This window comes from Mesoplodon mirus, assembly GCF_964341445.2.
Source record: "Mesoplodon mirus genome assembly, chromosome: 13".
Lineage (NCBI taxonomy): Eukaryota > Metazoa > Chordata > Mammalia > Artiodactyla > Ziphiidae > Mesoplodon > Mesoplodon mirus.
The window spans coordinates 39,720,787-39,743,542 of record NC_138989.1 but is presented as its reverse complement, the minus strand read 5'-3'; the positions used below and the strand labels follow the sequence as shown (position 1 = coordinate 39,743,542).

General features: G+C 40.7%; 1 long non-coding RNA gene across 3 annotated transcripts in view; it reads left to right on the top strand.

Annotated features, from left to right (window-relative positions):
* The window catches only part of LOC309815095, a 61,691-nt gene that overhangs the window by 25,825 nt on the left and 13,110 nt on the right, over nt 1–22,756 (top strand). For 2 of the 3 annotated variants that reach the window (XR_014295798.1, XR_014295799.1), the window contains exon 4: nt 2,224–2,845. The exons of the other annotated variant lie outside the window; for it this stretch is intronic. This is a non-coding gene — a long non-coding RNA (uncharacterized lncRNA). Of the gene's footprint in view, nt 1–2,223; nt 2,846–22,756 lie in introns of those variants that run through there. 3 annotated transcript variants of the gene reach the window in all.

The following is a 22,756-nucleotide window of genomic DNA, read 5'->3' as shown; positions in this document are numbered from 1 at the left end:
AGCCAGAAGGGAAGGGAAGCTGAAGGAGGCTTCTCGAAAGCAGTGCTACCTAAAACAAAACCATTTCTCATGGCTGGCTTTCATCTGTCAGAAAGCTTTGCACGTGAGATCAGGGGTATTGAGGCAAGAAGAAGGGAGTTATGGCTTTTGTTCCTCTCTATTCTGAATCAATAAAAGTAACAAACCTTGTGTGATTACAATAAGAAATATATACTTGGTCTTCCTCACCAGTTCCTGACACAGAGCTCCTAAATCCCTTGGAATTCCCTGGATGACAGGGACTCTTTTATTTTTTCTTAAACATCTTCATTGGAGTATAATTGCTTTACAATGTTGTGTTAGTTTCTGCTGTATAATAAAGTGAATCAGCTATACGTATGCATACATCCCCATATCCCCTCCCTCTTGTGTCTCCCTCCCACCCTCCCTATCCCACCCCTCTAGGTGGACACAAAGCACCGAGCTGATCTCCCTGTGCTATGTGGCTGCTTCTGACCAGCCATCTATTTTACATTTGGTAGTGTATATATGTACATGCCACTCTCTCACTTCGTCTCAGCTTCCCCTTCCCCGTGTCCTCAAGTCCGTTCTCTACATCTGTGTCTTTATTCCTGTCCTGCCCTTAGGTTCATCAGAACCATTTTTTTTTTTTTTTTAGATTCCATATATATGTGTTAGCATACGGTATTTGTTTTTCTCTTTCTGGCTTACTTCACTCTGTATGACAGACTCTACGTCCATCCACCTCACTGCAAATAGCTCAATTTCGTTTCTTTTTATGGCTGAGTAATATTCCATTGTATATATGTGCCACATCTTCTTTCTCCATTCATCTGTTGATGGACACTTAGGCTGCTTCTGTGTCCTGGCTATTGTAAATAGAGCTGCAATGAACATTGTGGTACATGTCTCTTTTGAATTATGGTTTTCTCAGTGTATATGCCCAGTAGTGGGATTGCTGGGTCATATGGTAGTTCTATTTTTAGTTTTTTAAGGAACCTCCATACTGTTCTCCATAGTGGCTGTATCAATTTACATTCCCACCAACAGTGCAAGAGGGTTCCTTTTTCTCCACACCCTCTCCAGCATTTATTGTTTGTAGATTTTTTGATGATGGCCATTCTGACCGGTGTGAGGTGATACCTCATTGTAGTTTTGATTTGCATTTCTCTAATGATTAGTGATGTTGAGCATCCTTTCATGTGTTTGTTGGCAATCTGTATATCTTCTCTGGAGAAATGTCTATTTAGGTCTTCTGCAATAGGAACTCTTTTGTTCTAATTAGGCTCCTCTTGTCTGGCCCCTAGGTAGCTTCAGCATGGGACTAGTCTCTGGAAAGGCCAAGCCATGATTAGAGGCATGGACCTATGGGGAAAAAGGAGGGGTTAGAGATGGAGTTCAACCACCAGTGGTCAATGACTTAATCGATCACACCTACGCAATGAAACCTCCATAAAAACCCCTAAACAATGGGTTTTGGAGAGCTGCTGAGTTGATGAATGCGTCTTGGTGCTGGGGGGTGGGGGGCAGCAGACGCAGAAATGGCATGGAAGCTCTGCATCCCTCCCCCATACCTTGCCCTATGCATCTCTTCCGTTGGCTGTTCCTCCGTTGAAGTCTTTGTAATACACCGTAAATAGTAAAGTTTACCTGAGTTCTGTGAACCATTCTAGTGAATAATCAAACCTGAGGAAGAGGTTGTAAGAACCACCAAATTTATAGCTGGTTGGTCAGAAGTACTGGTGACAACCTGGGACTACGGCCAGCATCTGAAGTAAGGGGAGTGTGGTTTTGTGGGACTGAGCCTTAAACCTGTGGGGTCTGCACTAATTCAGTGGAGTTAGTGTCAGAATTGAATGGAATGGAATTGTAGGACACCCAGTTGGTACAAGAACTGGAAAATCGGTTGGTACAGAGGAAAAAAATCACCTCATTTGGTGTCAGAAGTGGTATGAATGGAAACAGTACACCTTGTTACAAGTGTTCTTTGTTGAGGACTGAGAATTCTGCAACCTTGAAACAACACTGGGGTTTCGAATAGAGCAGGCGGGGACAATTAATAGCCTTCTGGCTGTGTCTGTTTTTTCACTCTTGGACAAGCAGATAAAAGAAGATGGTTTTAAACAGCCGGTTTGATAAAACTATTAGTTCATTTGAGGTTTTGGGAGGGTCGTTTTATTTTTTTAAAGATAAATAACTGTTAACTGCTCTACCATGTTGTAGGGCTCATGCCTGCCCTGTTGTCCTGGCTCCGGCAACAGTGGGAGAGACTCAGCAGCCTGGGATCCAGAAGTGACCTGCTGGCTATGTTGGTGACGCTGGACAAACAGCTGGGCCATAGACCACATACTTGAGGAATGTTTTCCCAGCCTGGCCAGGGGAGGCTGCGCACTGTCCCGGTTTGTTCATCTGCTTTCTGCAGCCAGTGTAGAAAAAGAAGGTCCAGCTTTTTCTTTTCCAGGGGCCGTTGTCACAAATCGATGATATGTACCTCCCATTCAAAGTTCTTCACATATTGTTATGCTATATAAAAATAACATTCTATTTGTCATTTATGTTTTTTAGAATCAAAGTGTGTTCACTATGCAAAGATGAGTTGACAACATATTCTCTAAACATAGCTGAAGAATGTTAAGAAACTGGAATAGGATTTTAGAGAGAAGCACACTTGCTTTCAATGAGTAAAACTCCATGTGCTTGGGGTATGAATAAGCCTGAACATCATAATTCATTTTAATATTTGTCTTTGATCTGCTTTTTGCATAATGATCAATCAACAGACATTTGAGTGACTACTTGAAGAACCTTTGATGTAGAAAATGCTAGGCTAGAATCATGTTCTCGTGCCCTATTTGGAATCTATGGAAAAGAAAAGTATTCTTTCTCGTTTAGTGTTCAGGAGAAATCCCTTCATCAATTTATGTTGGTATTAGCAATTCAGAATCTACTAAAATGCGGAACAGAATAAAATTAAAAGTTCATAATAAAGAGCTGAGTACAGGCTTTCTAAAAACTCAGTCATCAGCACATTAAAGTGATTTGTCCAAGCTGTGGTCTTCTTAGAAACTGTCTAGAAAACTCTGTCTTCATAGAAACTCTAGTCACGCACCGCCCCCCGCCCCAGAGTGTTTTTTTGCTCAACAGTAGTACATAGACATCATCAACTGCTTTGAGTTGCCAGTTGTTTTTCCCAAGAAAAACATGCTGTTGTTATCAAGTATCTATGTTGTGAAATTTTTACAGCTTCTCAAAAGCTCTTCATGAAGAGAAATGTTCTCCAGCAAGGATAGCAATCACAGCCTCAGACATACACACACACACACACACACACACACACACACACACACACACACACCCTTATCCTTCAAAAATTCAGAACATTCATGCCTGTGTCAACATGATTTCAGATAAGCACCAACCCACGAACCCAAACATGGTGTTGGCAGAGCCAATAAACAAAGAAAAAGCAGTGTTCTGTTTGCCTCCAGCTCATCCGCCACCATGGGCACTGTATTTTAATGCATTTTTGTTAGATAGCCAACCGTGCTGTAATTTGTGTCTACTTGGGCCTTTTGCTAGGAAGTATAGTTTCTGATTTTTAGAAGAAAAAATTTGTTTTCTTAAAGACAGAACTGTGAATGTCAGTCACTTAATGAAGGCAAAAAAGGTATATGATATGAGGTTTTAAGAAATCACATTTGGGGCTTCCCTGGTGGCACAGTGGTTGAGAGTCTGCCTGCCAATGCAGGGGACACGGGTTCGTGCCCCGGTCCGGGAGGATCCCGCATGCCGCGGAGCGGCTGGGCCCGTGAGCCATGGCCTCTGAGCCTGCGCTCCGCAACGGGAAAGGCCACAGCGGTGAGAGGCCCGCGTACCGCAAAAAAAAAAAAAAAAAAAAAAAAAAAAAAAAGAAATCACATTTAGGGGACTTCCCTGGCGGCCCAGTGGTTAAGACTCTGGGCTTCCACTGCAGGGGGCACGGGTTCGATCCCTGGTCCAGAAACTAATATCCTGCATGCCGTGCAGTGCGGCCAAAAATATAAACTAAAAAAAAAATCACGTTTAGAAGGAACACAGTCATTTATTTCAGGCTGTCATGAGTATTACTGCCCCAGCAGATACATGAATTACACAGCAGGGTCTTTTTGGTCACAGTTTGTAGCATGACTCACCTAGATTTACCAACTCCCGAAGGAGCTGATGAAACAATGCTTTAAAAAAAAATAAATTGCACATCTATTTAAATTTTAAAATACTGTAGCACTTTCTGTGACAAAAGTCCCCCAATTCCCATTTAAAAACTTATATGGTGTTTTCTCCATGAACATGGATTGCCTTTCTGGCTGGACTCTAAGCTTCTTTTTTTTTTTTTTTTAAGTGAAATATAGGTGACATGCAATATTATATTAGTTTCAGGTGTACAACTTAGTGTTTCACCATTTATGTACATTATGAATTGATAACCACAATAAGTCTAGTAACCATCTGTCACCATGCAAAGTTACCACAATATTATTGACTACATTCCCCCTATGCTCTGCATTACATCCCTGTGACATTTATTTTATAACTGAAAGTTTGTACCTATTGATCTCCTCACCTATTTCAGCCAACCCCCCATACTTCCCCTCTGGTGACCACCAGTTTGTTCCCTGTATCTATGAGTCTGTTTCTGTTTTGTTTTTTGGATTCAACATATAGGTAATATCATACAGTATTTGCCTTTCTCTGACTGACTTATTTCACTTAGCATAATACCCTCTAGGTCCACACATGTCTCAAATGGCAAGATTTCATTGTTTTTTGTGGCTGAGTAATATTCCATTATGGGTATAGATATAGATATTATATAGCTCCACATCTTTATCTATTCACCTATTGATGGACACATATTGTGTCCATATCTTGGCTACTGTCAATCAGTGGACATAGGTGTGCAGATACCTTTTCAGATTAGTTGTTTATTCATTCAACCACTCTATGTCTTTTTTTTTTTATATAAATTTATTTATTTATTTTTGGTTGTGTTGGGTCTTCGTTTCTGTGCGAGGGCTTTCTGTAGTTGTGGCAAGCGGGGGCCACTCTTCATTGCGGTGCGTGGGCCTCTCACTGTCGTGGCCTCTCTTGTTGCGGAGCACAGGCTCCCAACGCACAGGCTCAGCAGTTGGGGCTCACGGACCCAGTTGCTCCGTGGCATGTGGGATCTTCCCAGACCAGGGCTCGAACCCATGTCCCCTGCATTGGCAGGCAGATTCTCAACCACTGCGCCACCAGGGAAGCCCTCACTCTATGTCTTTTGATTGGAAGCCTTTAGTCCATTTATGGTCAAAGTAATCATTGATAGGTATGTTATGTGTTGGCATTTTAATTATTTTCGAATTGTTTTCGTAGTTCTTCTCTGTTCCTTACTTCTCTTGTTCTCTTCTCTTGTGATTCGATGACTTTCTTTTGTGCTATGTTTGTATTCCTTTATCTTTATTTTTTTGTGTCTCTGTTATAGACTGTTGGTTTACAATTACCATGAGGTTCATGTAAAATAACTTATGTATATAGCAGTCTGCTTTAAGTTGATGGTTGCTTAATTTTGAGCACATTCTAAAAAAACTACATTTTTACTCCCCCTCTCACATTTTATGTTTTTGACATTGTATTTTACACTTTTTTACTTTGTGTGTCGCTTAGCTAATCATTTTAAATATAGATGATTTTACTACTTTTGTCTATTTTTTTTTTTTTTTTTTTTTTGGTGGTATGCGGGCCTCTCACTGTTGTGGCCTCTCCTGTTGCAGAGCACAGGCTCCGGATGCGCAGGCTCAGCGGCCATGGCTCACGGGCCCAGCCACTCCATGGCATGTGGGATCTTCCCGGACTGGGGCATGAACCCGTGTCCCCTGCATCGGCAGGTGGACTCTCAACCACTGCGCCACCAGGGAAGCCCTACTTTTATCTTTTAACATTCATACCACCTTTACTATATGCTTGCCTTTACCAGTAAGATTTTTTCTTTCATAATTTTCTTATTTCTAGTTATGGCCTTTTCTTTTGTGTCTAAAGTTCTTTTAACATTTCTTGTAAGGCCAGTTTAGTGGTGATGAGCTCCTTTAGCTTTTGCTTGGCTGGGGAACCATCTCTCCTTCAATTCTGAATTATAACCTTGTCAGGTAGAGTTTTATTAGTTGTGAGTATTTTCTTTTCAGGACTTTTAATAAATGGTGCCCGTCCTTTCTGGCCTGTAAAGTTTCTGCTGAAAAATCAGCTGGTAGTCTATGGGGGTTCCCTTGTATGTAACTAGTTGTTTTTCTCTTGCTGCTTTTCAGATTGTCTCTGTAACTTTTGACATTTTAATTATAATGTGTCTGGGTGTGGTTCTCTTTGGGTTCCTCGTGCTTGGGGCTTTCTGTGATTCCTGAACTTGGGTGTCTGTTTTCTTCACCAGATTAGGGAAGTTTTCAGCCATTATTTATTTAATAGGTTTTCTGTCCCTTTCTCTCTCTCCTCTTCTGGGACCCTATAATATGAATGTTAGTACACTTGATGTTGTCCCAGAGGCCCCTTACACGATCCTCATTTTTAAACATTCTCTGTCTGTTTGCTGTTCCAATTTGATGCTTCCCACTTCCCCGTCTTCCAGATCACTGATACCTTCTGGATCCTCTGCTCTGCTGTTGATTCTCTCTCGTGTGTTTTTCATGTCAGTTATTGTATTCTTCAGTTCTGACTGGTTCTTTTCTCTATTTTCTATCTCTTTGTTGACGTTCTCACAGAGTTTATCCATTCTTCTCCCGACTTTGGTGACCATCTTTATGACTATTTCTTTGAATTTTTTATCTGGTAAATTGCTTGTCTCTGTTTCATTTAGTTATTTTTCTGAAGTTTTGGCCTGTTCTTTCATTTGGAAGGTGTTCCTTTGTCTCCTCATTTTACCTAACTCTTTGTGTTTGTTTCTATTTTTTAAAAATATTTATTTATTTATTTGGCTGTGCTGGTCTTAGTTGTGGCATGTGGGATCTTGGTTGTGGCGTGCGGGATCTTTGTTGTGGCATGCAGGATCTTTAGTTGCGGTATGCGAACTCTTAGTTGCAGCGTGTCAATCCCCTGACTAGGGATCGAACCCTTGAACCTGGGTCCCCTGCACTGGGAGCACGCAGCCTTAGCCCCCGGACCACCAGGGAAGTCCCTTTGTGTTTGTTTCTATGTGTTAAGTATATCAGCTACATCTCCAGATCTTGAAAGAGTGGTCTTATGTAGAAGGTGTACTGTGGGGCCTTGTGGCACATTCCGCCCCCCGTCATCAGAGCCGCATGCTCCAGTGGGCTGTGTGGGCAGTGTATGCCCTCCTGTTGTGGTTGGGCCGTGATTGCTGCAGGTGCATTGGTGGGCAGGGTTGGTTCTTAGCCATGCTGGCTGAGAGGTCCTGTCACAACTGCTGCAGGTGTGCTGATATGCAGTCCTGGCCCCCAGTGTTGCAGTGCCTGGCGTGACTGTTGCAGGCATGCTGGTGTGCAGGGCTGGCCCCTCCTGGAGCGGGAGCCACCCCCTGGAGTGGGCACTGGTGCTGGCCAGGGTGGCCTGCCGGGTGGGGGAGGGCAGGAGCCACTTTGGACGGGCTGGCTGGGGTGGGCAGGTTGGGCAGGGCTGGTCCTCAGGGCAACACCAGGGCAGGACACATGGGGTTAGCTAGTTTGATGAATAACAGCAGACATAGTACCCACCGGCACCAGGCCAGCTAGGTGGAAGGAGAATTTTTTAAATGGCGCCCAACAGCATTTCAGTCCCAGAGAAAGTTCCACCAGATCGCTGCCCCTCCAGCACATACCCTAAAATTAGTCAGTGAATCACCTGAAACTTTACAAGCTGCTGCCTCTGCGCCGGGCCTCTGAGCCAGTGAGTTTGTGTCCAAGCTCTTCAAGATCAGCGTCTCAGTTTCCCACAGGCCTCCAGCTCCCCTGGACATAAGCCCTCTGACTTTCAAAGCAAGGCCTTATGGGGGCTTCACAGTGCAGGTCCCCTACTGTAGGGGGGCTTCCGCAGCTGTGCTATCCCTCCCGCTTTGTGGGTGTCTGCTCGGGGGGTGTGGGTTCTGACTAGACTGCGTCTCTGCCCCTCCTACCTGTCTCACTGTGGCCTTTTCTTTCTATCCTTAGTTGTAGAAAGTTGTTTCTGCTAGTCTTCAGGTCGTTCTCGGGGACAGTTGTTCTCTATGTAGTTGTAGGTTTTGTGTGTCCATGGGAGGAGGTGAGCTCAGGTCTTCCTACTCTGCCATCTTGATCTGGAAAACCCGGGATCAATGCTTTTTTAAAGCTGATTCCAGATACCATACTGCTACTGATTCAGTTACCAGCATTTTAGTAAATATTATTCCAAAACATTCCAGTCTATCATTCATGATGAATTAATACAATTTCTCTATCAGGTCTGGTGCCAATTTTTAGAAAATAAAAAATGAATAAATAAAAAGGTATGTATCAAAGCCTAGAGAGGAAAAGAGAACATTTTTGGACAGATTTTTCCCTTGGGTTTGATTACGTGAAAGCACCCAAAGACCATGATTTCAGTTCCCTCTCCAGGTAAAACGCTGTGCTCCTTCTCTTTCTTGGTAATGTGTCAGAGCCGTTTGTCCAAGCGTGACCAGTGACACTCCCTTGTATCAGGCCGAGGCACCAAGGCAATTGGCCAGAAGAGATCTGAGGCCAGAGGACAGGAAAACCCAAAGGCCTGAGCAGCGATGAGTCAGAGGCAGGTGTACCATGGGAATCCAGAGCCCAGAAATACCCAGGGGCTGAGCAAGACAACAAGGCCAGAGTCCAAGCACACGCCTGCTAGGAAAGTTGGTAGGGTTTCTATGTTCTAAGTCAAGACGTGGTCAGAGGATGAGGCCTTTGCTCATTTTCTTCCTTGTCCCCCAATTCTGTGCTTTCCACAAATGCACTCTCTCTCTCTTTTATGGTTATTCAAAACCTGCCCCTCTTTTAAGATCAGGGTTACATCCCCTTTTGTTCCACCCCTTGCTGACTTGAGCCACAGCTATTCCTTTCCTTGGCTTATGCTGTTAACCATCTATGCAACTCATTTAGGACTTAATCTTACGGTGTTTTTTTGTTTTGTTTTGTTTTAAAAGTTATTTCACATACTAATTCATTTTACAAGGATGGTACAATCTTTTTTCTTTTTTTTAATTAATTTATTTATTTTTGGCTGCGTTGTGTCTTCGTTGCAGTGTGCGGGCTTCTCACTGTGGTGGCTTCTCTTGTTGTGGAGAGCAGGCCGTAGACTCCCGGGCTTCAGTAGTTGTGGCTTGCGGGCTCAGTAGTTGTGGCTTGTGGGCTTAGTTGCTCCACAGCATGTGGGATCTTCCCGGACCAGGGCTCGAACCCATGTCCCCTGCATTGGCAGGTGGATTCTTAACCACTGCTCCACCAGGGAAGCCCAATGGTGTTTTTTTGACATTCAGAATTGTTGTTTCAACATATCTTGTTTCCCCAAACCAGACTAGAAGCTCCTTGAAGTTAAGACCTGATCCATAGTGTGAGAGGCCAGACCAGGAACTTCATTTCCAGTGGTCAGTCTTGCTCACCCACCAATGGAGCCATTGGCCTGTGGCTTATTGGATTTTCCTGAGTGGGGACAGGATGGCGCCGAGAGTCTAAGGCGAGGCTAGAGTCTTCCCGGGTGAATGGTCGTGGTGCAGCCTCCCTGGGGTCTGGGCATGAGGTCCTGGTGGTGCTTTCTCACGACTTACCCTCTTACCATTTTGCTCTCCAGCTCTTTTAACCACGTTTGTGCTACCTTTTCTAGATTCTACGAAATTCTATCTTCTTTCTGAAACCTGCAGAAGCTATACTGTTACTGTACCTCATTATGGTGTTGACTTGTGAATCTTGGCAGTTGTCTAATAATCCAATCTTTGGCTTTCTTGGAACTTTTCTTACAATTCCATGTGGGTCTTTGTTATTCATCCTTTACTATTTTTTTTTTTAATTTTTATTTTATTTTTTTTTTGCTGTACGCGGGCCTCTCACTGCTGTGGCCTCTCCCGTTGCGGAGCACAGGCTCCGGACGCACAGGCTCAGCGGCCATGGCTCACGGGCCCAGCCGCTCCGCGGCATATGGGATCCTCCCAGACCGGGGCACGAACCCGTATCCCCTGCATCGGCAGGCGGACTCTCAACCACTGCGCCACCAGGGAGGCCCTATCCTTTACTATTTATCCTTCCCATCCATGGGCATGTGCTCTTAAGGCCAGGTTAATAGAAGAGTTCCTTTGGTTTCATCAGTTCAGTGGAGGTGCAACTGGTGTTGGGGGAACAATTCTATGGTCCTTGGATTAAAGGACTTTCAGCATGCCTGGCCTTCCACCACTGAGAACCAGCATTGCCCTCAGGTATTACAACAAGCAAAAATGCCTCCACCAATTTCCAAATGGCTCCTGGCCGAGTCACATGGTGTTTGATGCTGTCTTACCACCCAGCACTCCAAAAGCACACACGTCCTCCCTGAATGGGATTGTTTGGGCGTCTGCCAATGGACTGTTTCTTTTCTGAAAGCTCATCATACCTTTAAGTTGTTCTTCCGTTTAGAGGGTTTATTTTTGCGTTGGAATGAGTCATATATTATTTTGTTTCATTTTACTTATTATTATGGGAATTGTCAAACATACACAAATAGAGAGAATAGCAAAATGAACCCCCATGGATCTATCACCTGGTTTCAACAATTAGCAGCTCGCAGACAATGCTGTTTTTCTCTATACCCTTACCTACCACCCTCCACCCACTTCCTGTGCCATTAAATAATCTTGAAGCAAATTACAGACATCATTCATTGTATGCAGCTTTTAGATAAACTTTGGGATATCTTTTTGTGTTTCAAAGGCAACAAGGGTTAAGGTGAAACACTTGCTTAATTCTCCAGGACTCCACCCTTCCACATCCCTGCACATTCCTTCTGATTCAGCTAACTTCCTTGCTTCCTCTATATTCTGAGACAAAAATGCCAAGACAAGTCAAGAATTTATCAGATGTTCTGTTTTTAGCAGAGGGAGACTTGAAGCAGCTGTTTGGAGCATGCAAGTCTCACTGCTGCTCCGCGTTTTCTCTGTGCTAGTTTGGTGATCTGTAACAGGCAATTGACACCCACATCTTCTCTAATATAGTTTAACAGCATCCAAATATCATTTCTATTTCTGCCTCTCTTAGTATTCCCCAAAAAGCTCTCCACCAGGCTGGGAATCTGAGTCTGTGCTTTAACCGGCCCTCCTGTTTTGTTCTTTGCCTATCCTGCTAATTTGGAAAAGGTGTGTCCTTCTGCTGATGTACTCGAGTTACAGTTCCCATCCTAGCACTAAATGAAGCCAAAGAGATTGCTTTTCAGTTGTGACTATAAATGTATTTTGAAAATAAGGGGAACACATGTTGAGTCAGGTAATGGTTGAGTGGTAATCCGGCAACGGGAGATCAGAATGATTGGTTCTGTCATGACTAGTTCTTAAATGATTGGGACAATCACATGGTCTGTCCTGCCTTCTTCTTCCGTACCCTCGTGGGATGCCTTTGCTGACTATTTGATTGCCCAATGGTTAGAATTCATTAACCCTGCTGACATAGGGGCAGCTCTTTGAAAACAAATTGATGAACCATGTAAACACTAAGCTTGACCTGGAGCACTCATAAGTGCCAAACCATTGACTCTGAGGCCCCTGGGTCTCTTCAGTTTATTTGGGGAGCAATGAACTTGACTTGGGATTCAACTTTTCAGCCAGCCTCTCACTGAATTATGACTATCCCCTTGGATTTTTTTCCCCCAAAATGTAACTCCCCTCCAACTTCTTGCTTCTAGATGAGTGTTTAAAAAGAGTATAGATCTGTGTTAGGAACAGTTTGAAGGCTCCCTGTATACCTGGGCTGCAAGCAGATCCAGCAGAAGGAAAGGGATGTTAAATGCTCATGCCAGACACTCCAAGGGAATGCTTAGATTGTTATATTCATTTAGTAAGTGCAGCATTGTTTAGAAAAGTCTTGTAAGAATACTTTTTAAAGTTCCACTCCCCAAAAGATGTAATTTTGACGGCTTTATCTTCTTTTGTGCTTGTAACATTAGCCCTAGATTCGAGAGTGTAGTGGTATTATTATTATCATTATTATTGATTTTGGCCAAACACTGAGGGTGATTTAAGGAACTTGCCTAAAATCAAATGGTTTATTAGTACAGAGTCTGGAGCCTATGTCTCTGCTAGAATAGAGAGAGATTTGCCAGGCTTGTCCACTCATTCTATCTGCTTTTGCCAAAGTCATAGTCTGTAATAATTCAGTCCACCCTGGCCATTTACATGGCTGTCAGCAAACGAGCCAGTCACCATCGTGAGCTGCAGAGTAGAAGGACTTTGAGACAAGAAAGATCCTCATCCTTGCCTACCTCTCTAAGGTGCTGTGGCAACTAAAAGAGCAAATGTGTATGAAAATTCTTTGTAAGCTGTAAAGCCCCATTCAAAGGAAAATAAGGATGCTGATACAAATAGCATATGACACCTGCGGTGTATTTTCAGTTAGCCAGTCATTGAGCTGAATCCTTTATGCATCATCTCATTTAATCCTCACACCAATCTTATAATGTTCTGTCATAATTATTGTTTTTCTATCTACATATAAATATATATGGTATAGGATAATATAGCAAAAGTATAAATGTGCTTAATAAAAAAATACAGTTTTTAGTGCTGTAAAGACTTCTCTGGACCAATCCCACTCCAAATCATTGATTTCTGCCAAAAAATACAAAAGGAACAAGAAAACCCAATGGGCACCCCCAAATAAATCAGACCCTCAACCATATCCTTCTCCGGCATTCGTAATTCATCACTCACTTAACAGCGGTTTCTAAGCATCTAAATGTATATATATATATATATATATATATATATATACACACATACATACATACATTTAGATATATTCTAAAATATATATAAATAAATATGTATATGTGCTCTTAAATATGTCAGCAGTGACCTTCTATTTATAAAGAACAAGAACAAGGCTTCTTCCAAGTGGTTACTTTAATAATTAGCCATTTAATAATTAATAATTCCTTTAACTTATTCCATAAAATATATCCATAAAATAATTTAATAATTAGCCACGCCTTTGGTCAAGTTCCTCAAGGTGGTGGTCTCTTTTCTCACTTCTACTCGTCAGTATAACAAAAGGAGAAGCCTTCAAATGCAGTTAGTGTGAAACCAAAGACAGCTAAGAGATAATTAGGGGCAGAGAAGAGGAAATGCCAGCTTCTTTCAGGATGATGTTGCTTCCTTTTTATAGGTGGGAAAACCAGTCTTCATACTGGCTTGTCAAGGCATAAGTAGCAACATGGTTCCTAAATGTCTAACAAAATGGAAATAATTTAATAAATTATAGTGCAGCCATACAATAGAATATTATGAGCCAATTAAAATGATTTTTAGATGGGGAAAATTATAGTGTGGGGAAATCCTCAAAATAAAATGGTAAATGATAAAAATCAGGGTATACAACTGTATGTGTGGTATGCCCCCAAGGTTGTTTTACACACACACACACACCCCAGCACAAAATAGGCATCAAAATGTTAAAAGAGGTTATCTTTGGATGTCAAAGCTATGAGTTTTTCAAAAATTTTAATTATTATACTTTTCCTTATTTTCCAAATATTCTATAATGAACATTTATTATTTTTATAATAAGAAGATGGATGTAAAATAGTAAAGAGGTTGTATATTGTGATTTAAATGTAGGCAAGAGTTTCTGAAGATTATAGTTTCCAAAGTTAATGTGGTTTTAATAGTCCTGTTTAGTTATGAACAGAAATCTGATTTTTCTACACTGCTTTCCCTTATTCTAGGGGCTTTTTAGCAGATTCCTATTGCACTGCATGGTTCTTATCTTCTTAGCATGCATAGAATTTCCCAGGAGTACCTGATAAATGTTTTGGGCAAATGACTTTCAGATGACTGGGGCTCAGCCTAGCAAAGGACTACTGCAGTGCATTGAGTTTCCTTCTAATTTAAAGAAGATTATTTAAATTTGCCTAAAGCTCTCAATGTGCTACTTGAAAATTCTTGCTAAACATAGAACAAAACCAATAAAAATCTCTAGGGAATAAATGTGACAAAAATAGGACTAACATGCATTTTTATGAGCAGATATTTGAATATTAAGTGTTGAAAAGAAAGACATTTATTAATTGGAGATAAACCTCTGAAAACCTATTGAAACACATGGGACATGATCATAATGCAGAGTTATTGATTTCTACCTTAGAAAAGTATTTTTAAAACTTAATAAAAATAATGCCATTTGCAGCAACATGGATGGACCTGGAGATTGTCATACCGAGTGAAGTAAATCAGACACAGAAAGACAAATATCATATGATATTGCTTATATGTGGAATCTTAAAAAAGGCTACAAATGAACTTATCTACAAAACAAAAATGGAGTTACAGATGTAGAAAACAAACTTATAGTTATCAGGGGGTAAGGGGGAGAGGGATAAATTGGGAGACTGGGATCGACATATACACACTACTGTATATAAAATAGATAATTAAAAGGACCTAGGGAACTCTATTCAATACTCTGTAATGGCCTATACGGGAAAAGAATCTAAAAAAGAGTGGATATATGTAATGTATAACTGATTCACTTTGCTGTACAGCAGAAACTAACACAACATTGTAAATCAACTATACTCCAATTAAAAAAAAAAGCTTAATTAGAAAAACAAAACGAAAATTACTTTGGTATTTCCTAAAAGTTGGCCAGCCCTCATGGAGAAGAGCAGGGCATCTTTGTCAGTACCTACTTAGCTAGGGCTTGGTGCCTGTGGGATTATGAGGAGGTCTGTGAACACGCCTGGGTTAGAAGTGGGCAACACTTTGTGTGACAGAGCTTCATCTCTGGGGCTCAAAGGCATGGATTGTGTTCCTGTTTGCTGTCAGACCCCTTCCTTGCCTCTCCCCCGCTCCTATCTGCTATTTCAGGGAGAACACTTCTCAGATTCCTTGCCCTCTGGCTTGATGTAGTTTCCATTTGGCCAATGGAAGCTCCTGGAAGACTGGGGGAGAAGGGTAGAAGCCATGGTACTTTTCTCCCTCTCTCTGTACCTTGGGCGGTGTCTTTGGTTATAGCTTTTCCTCCTTTTTGGTACTGGCTTCTGCCAGGTGATTCCGAATTCTGGGCTCCATCAACACCCTCTGCTTCCTTTGCACTCCCAGCCTCCATAGCTTCCAGCTGTCGCTAATCTGTTTGGCTTCTCTACTCTTTCATCACTTATATATTGAATTCTCAGTATTAAATTCCCTGCAAAATACTCAGATTGGTTTCTGCTTTTCTCACTAGACTCTGGCAATACAGCAGGTTATAATTTAGGTTCATGCTGGGAAATGCACCCCAGCTCAAGGGAACATACATAGGGAAGAAAAGTGGAGAGTTTTCAAAGATCCACTGCATCTCAGATATTTTGTCGCAGTGGCAGCAGGGAAAATGCAGGGGCCGCGTAGACTGGGGCTTGTTTATGCACAGAGATTTAGAGAGAATTTTAAGCATGTGTCAAAAGAAAAACAAAAGTTAGCTATCTTCATGATTCAGGGCTGATGGCTGATACCTGGTGAACTGTTTATGGATCATGTGGAGAAGCCAATTTTTTCCTTAGGAATCAGCTTTTTGCTTCCATGGAGCTTCAAACAATACTTATTCTCTTGAGTAGAAACTTTCCAGAAAGACCTAAATTTAATAAAACTTGAACAAAGTCTGAATATAAGAGGACGTCTCCCATGGCTGTGCTAAGCATGATTGGGTAAAAGAGTGTATATAATTTTTTAAAAACCACTCTGGGATAATTACTAGGTGCTTTTTAAATTTAAAAATTCTCAACTCTGTAAGTCAGGACCATAATATGTGAAATCAAAGAATTACCAGTTGCAGGGGCTTCCCTGGTGATGCAGTGGTTAAGAATCCACCTGTCAATGCAGGGGACACAGGTTCAAGCCCTGGTTTGGGAAGATCCCATATGCTGCGGAGCAACTAAGCCCGTGCACCACAACTACTGAGCCTGTGCTCTAGAGCCCATGAGCCACAACTATTGAGCCCATGCGCCACAACTACTGAAGCCTGTGTGCCTAGAGCCTGTGCTCTGCAACAAGAGAAGCCACCGCAATGAGAAGCCCGTGCACCACAACGAAGAGTAGCCTCCCACTCACTGCAACTAAAAGAAAGCCCTCGTGCAGCAATGAGGACCCAACGGAGCCAAAAATAAATAAATACATAAATAAATAAATTAATTAATAGATTTATAAAAAAAGAAAAGGAAAAGAATTACTGGTTGCTATAGTTTTGTCATCAATGGGAAATCCTTATGATAGAGGCAGGCATAGAAAAATTACAAACCACACTTTCTAAAGAAAGATGGCAAACAAGATGTGCTCAGTACATAGCAGACAAAATCTTTGCTGAGTGAAGGCATGCACACCTGAAATCATCAATGAACAAGCAATTCTTTCTGTCTGGACTTAATAGTATCTTTTAAGTGAGGTTCTGAAGAATGGCAAGTCGTTCTACAGGCAAAAGCAAAGTAGGATCACAGGAAGACCCAAGTGATAGAGTGGAACGAGTGAGCAGTGGCCAGGTGAGGCCAGAGTTGGGAGGGTTATAAGACGAGGCTGGCAAAAAGCAAGAAGAACTACAATCCTGCAGTCTGTGGAACAAAAACCACATTCACAGAAAGATAGACAGGATGAAAAGGCAGAGGGCTATATAACAGATGAAGGAACTAGATAAAACCTCGGAAAAACAACTAAATGAAGTGGAGATAGGCAACCTTCCAGAAAAAGAATTCAGAATAATGAGAGTGAAGATGATCCAGGACCTCAGAAAAACAATGGAGGCAAAAATCGAGAAGATGCAAGAAATGTTTAACAAAGACCTAGAAGAATTAAAGAGCAAACAAACAGAGATGAACAATACAATACCTGAAATGAAAACTACACGAGAAGGAATCAATAGCAGAATAACTGAGGCAGAAGAACAGATAAGTGACCTGGAAGACAGAATGGTGGAATTCACTGCTGCAGAACAGAATAAAGAAAAAAGAATGAAAAGAAATGAAGACAGCCTAAGAGACCTCTGGGACAACATTAAATGCAACAACATTTGCATTATAGGGGTCCCAGAAGGAGAAGAGAGAGAGAAAGGACCAGAGAAAATATTTGAAGAGACTATAGTCGAAAACTTCCCTAACATGGGAAAGGAAATAGCCACCCAAGTCTGGGAAGCGCAGTGAGTGTCATATAGGATAAACCCAAGGAGAAACACGCCAAGACACATGGTAATCAAATTGACAAAAATTGAAGACAAAGAAAAATTATTGAAAGCAGCAAGGGAAAAACGACAAATAACATACAAGGGAACTCGCATAAGATTAACAGCTGATTTCTCAGCAGAAACTCTACAAGCCAGAAGGGAGTGGCATGATATATTTAAAGTGATGAAAGGGAAGAACCTACAACCAAGATCACTCTACTCGACAAGGATCTCATTCAGATTTGACGGAGAAATCAAAAGCTTTACAGACAAGCAAAGGCTAAGAGAATTCAGCACCACCAAACCAGCTCTACAACAAATGCTAAAGGAACTTCTCTATGTGGGAAACACAAGAGAAGAAAAGGATCTACAAAAACAAACCCAAAACAATTAACAAAATGGTCATAGGAACATACATATTGATAATTACCTGAAACGTGAATGGATTAAATGCTCCAACCAAAAGACACAGGCTTGCAGCATGGATACAAAAACAAGACCCGTACGTATGCTGTCTACAAGAGACCCACTTCAGACCTAGGGACACATACAGACTGAAAGTGAGGGGATGGAAAAAGATATTCCATGCAAATGGAAATCAAAAGAAAGCTGGAGTAGCTATACTCATATCAGATAAAATAGACTTTAAAATAATGTTACAAGAGACAAGGAAGGGCACTAAATAATGATCAAGGGATCAATCCAAGAAGAAGATATAACAATTATAAATGTATATGCACCCCACATAGGAGCACCTCAATACATAAGGCAACTGCTAACAGCTCTAAAAGAGGAAATCAACAGTAACACAAAAATAGTGGGGGACTTTAACACCTCACTTACACCAATGGACAGATCATCCAAAATGAAAATAAATAAGGAAATAGAAGCTTTAAATGACACAATAGACCAGATAGATTTAATTGATATTTATAGGACATTCCATCCATAAACAGCAGATTACACTTTCTTCTCAAGTGCGCATAGAACATTCTCCAGGATAGATCACATCTTGGGTCACAAATCAAACCTCAGTAAATTTAAGAAAATTGAAATCATATCAAGCATCTTTTCTGACCACAATGCTATGATATTAGAAATGAATTACAGGGAAAAAAACATAAAAAACACAAACACATGGAGGCTAAACAATACATTACTAAATAACCAAGAGATCACTGAAGAAATCAAAGAGGAAATCAAAAAATACCTAGAGACAAATGACAATGAAAACACGACTATCCAAAAGCTATGGGACGCAGCAAAAGCAGTTCTAAGAAGGAAGTTTATAGCTATACAAGCCTACCTCAAGAAACAAGAAAAATCTCAAGTAAACAATCTAACCTTACACCTAAAGGAACTAGAGAAAGAAGAACAAACAAAACCCAAAGTTAGTAGAAGGAAAGAAATCATAAAGATCAGAGCAGAAATAAATGAAATAGAAACAAAGAAAACAATAGCAAAGATCAATAAAACTAAAAGCTGGTTCTTTGAGAAGATAAACAAAATTGATAAACCATTAGCCAGACTCATCAAGAAAAAGAGGGAGAGGACTCAAATCAATAAAATTAGAAATGAAAAAGGAGAAGTTACAACAGACACCACAGAAATACAAAGCATACTAAGAGACTACTACAAGCAACTCTATGCCAATAAAATGGACAGCCTGGAAGAAATGGACAAATTCTTAGAAATGTATAACCTTCCAAGACTGAACCAGGAAGAAACAGAAAATATGAACAGACCAATCACAAGTAATGAAATTGAAACTGTGATTAAAAATCTTCCAACAAACAAAAGTCCAGGACCAGATGGCTTCACAGGTGAATTTTATCAAACATTTAGAGAAGAGCTAACACCCATCCTTCTCAAACTCTTCCAAAAAAGTGCAGAGGAAGGAACACTCCCAAACTCATTCTATGAGGCCACCATCACCCTGATACCAAAACCAGACAAAGATACAACAAAAAAAAGAAAATTACAGACCAATATCACTGATTAATATAGATGCAAAAATCCTCAACAAAATACTAGCAAACAGAATCCAACAACACATTAAAAGGATCATACACCATGATCAAGTGGGATTTATCCCAGGGATGCAAGGATTCTTCAATATACGCAAATCAATCAATGTGATATACCATATTAACAAATTGAAGAATAAAAACCATATGATCATCTCAATAGATGCAGAAAAAGCTTTTGACAAAATTCAATACCCATTTATGATAAAAACCCTCCAGAAAGTAGGCACAGAGGGAACTTACCCCAACATAATAAGGGCCATATATGACAAACCCACAGCCAGCATCATTCTCAATGGTGAAAAACTGAAACCATTTCCACTAAGGTCAGGAACAAGACAAGGTTGCCCACTCTCACCACTATTATTCAACATAGTTTTGGAAGTTTTCACCACAGCAATCAGAGTAGAAAAAGAAATAAAAGGAATCCAAATCGGAAAAGAAGAAGTAAAACTGTCACTGTTTACAGATGACATGATACTATACATAGAGAATCCTAAAGATGCCACCAGAAAACTGCTAGAGCTAATCAATGAATTTGGTAAAGTTGCAGGATACAAAATTAACGTAAAGAAATCTCTTGCATTCCTATAAACTAATGATGAAAAATCTGAAAGAGAAATTATGGAAACACTCCCATTTACCATTGCAACAAAAAGAATAAAATACCTAGGAATAAACCTACCTAGGGAAACAAAAGACCTGTATTCAGAAAACTATGGACACCGATGAAAGAAATTAAAGATGATACCAACAGATGGAGAGATACACCATGTTCTTGGATTGGAAGAATCAATATTGTGAAAATGACTATACTACCCAAAGCAATCTACAGATTCAATGCAATCCCTATCAAATTACCAATGTCATTTTTTACGGAACTAGAACAAATCATCTCACAATTTGTGTGGAGACACAAAAGACCCTGAATAGCCAAAGCAGTCTTGAGGGGAGAAAATGGAGCTGGAGGAGTCAGACTCCCTGACTTCAGACTATACTACAAAGCTACAGTAATGAAGACAATATGGTACTGGCACAAAAACAGAAACACAGATCAATGGAACAAGATAGAAAGCCCAGAGATAAACCCATGCACCTATGGTCAACTAATCTATGACAAAGGAGGCAAAGATATACAATGGAGAAAAGACAGTCTCTTCAATAAGTGGTGCTGGGGAAACTTGACACCTACATATGAAAGAATGAAATTAGAACACTCCCTAACACCATACACAAAAATAAACTCAAAATGGATTTGAGACCTAAATGTAAGACCAGACACTATAAAACTCTTAGAGGAAAACATAGGAAGAACACTCTTTGACATAAATCACAGCAAGATCTTTTTTGATCCACCTCCTAGAGTAATGGAAATAAAAACAAAAATAAACAAATGGAACCTAATGAAACTTCAAATCGTTTGCACAGCAAAGGAAACCATAAACAAGATGAAAAGACAACCCTCAGAATGGGAGAGAATATTTGCAAATGAATCAACGGACAAAGGATTAATCTCCAAAATATATAAACAGCTCATGCAGCTCAATATTAAAGAAACAAACAACCCAATCCAAAAATGGGCAGAAGACCTAAATAGACATTTCTCTAAAGAAGACATACAGATGGCCAAGAAGCACATGAAAAGCTGCTCAACATCACTAATCATTAGAGAAATGCAAATCAAGACTACAATGAGGTATCACCTCACACCAGTTAGAATGGGCATCATCAGAAAATCTACGAACAACAAATGCTGGAGAGGGTGTGGAGAAAAGGGAACCCTCTTGCGCTGTTGGTGGGAATATAAATTGATACAGCCACTAAGGAGAACAGTATGGAGTTTCCTTAAAAAACTAAAAATAGAATTACCATATGATCCAGCAATCTCACTACTTGACATATATCCAGAGAAAACCATAATTCAAAAAGACACATGCACCCCAACGTTCATTGCATCACTATTTACAATAGCCAGGTCATGGAACCAACCTAAATGCATGCTGACAGATGAATGGATAAAGAAGTTGTGGTACATATATACAATGGAATATTACTCAACCATGAAAAGAAACGAAATTGAGTCATTTATTGAGACATGGATGGATCTAGAGACTGTCATACAGAGTGAAGTAAGTCAGAAAGAGGAAAACAAATATCGTATATTAATGTATGTATGTGGAACCTAGAAAAATGGTACAGATGAACCAGTTTGCAGGGCAGAAGTTGAGACACAGATGTAGAGAACAAATGTATGGACACCAAGGGCGGAGAACCGTGGTGGGGTTGGGATGTTGGTGTGCTGAATTGGGCGATTGGGATTGACATGTATACACTGATGTGTATAAAATTGATGACTAATAAGAAAAAAAAAAAGACAAGTCTGGCTTTGTAGGTCAAATTAAGCAATTTTGACTTCCTTTTGTGTCCAGGGGGGCACCGAAGGCTTTTGAGTTAAGGAATGACATGACCAGATTTGTGCTTTGCAAGTTCCTTGTGTTATGGAGTCCAAGCTCATACTGATTGCTGCATGACAGGGAAATAAATCGAGAGATGAGCTGTTGGGGTAAGGAAGAGGGACTTTACTGGGAAAGCCAGCAGCCCAAGAAGATGGTGGACTAGTGTCCCAAAGAATCATCTTACCCAAGTTAGAATTCAGGCTTCTTTTGTACTCAAAAGGGAGGGGGTGTGACTGGCTTTTGCCAACTTCTTGATGCCTGAATCCTTTGCTCTTGCATCTCTCCACATAGGTCTGGTCACAATGTCCCTATAAAGCTCTGACAAGACGAATGTTATTCTCTGTTTTGCAACGTTTTATCTCTATATGAATGGAAAAGTGTTATATTTTTAAAGGTCAGAACCTTGAGAATGGACTATCCTGTATATTTCAGGCTATGGGCAACATTCTTTTACAAGAGGTGTAGATCCAGCATGACTAAGCACGGGTAACAGAGCACAAAAGTTAGAGCTAAAGGAATAGATCCAATATGGACTCAGGTTTGTTCTTCTCTGTTACACTTGCATGCACAAGTTCAATAAGTATTTGTTAAACTAAATTTTTGAGAGTTGATAATGAAACAGCAGCTAAGAATTCCTCTGACTATAATTACAGTGCTTTAGATTGGGAGCATTTTCATGTGAGGTGTGGTTAACACCTGCTGTTGGTTTCCTAGCAACCACGAATCATTTTGGTGGAGAAAACCAAAGGGTCACTTAACATCTCCACTTAGAACCACTCACAGGACAGTTTGTCTCAAAGGAGACTTTTACCTCATTTGTTCCCTCAGCTTCCAGAGAATATAAGACAGGTCAGAAGGGATGACTGAGGTTTGGGGTGGGTGAGATTGTGCTTTTGCAGGAGGTTTGATGAGTACAAGATGGGGGAAGCAGTGCAGTGCTCTC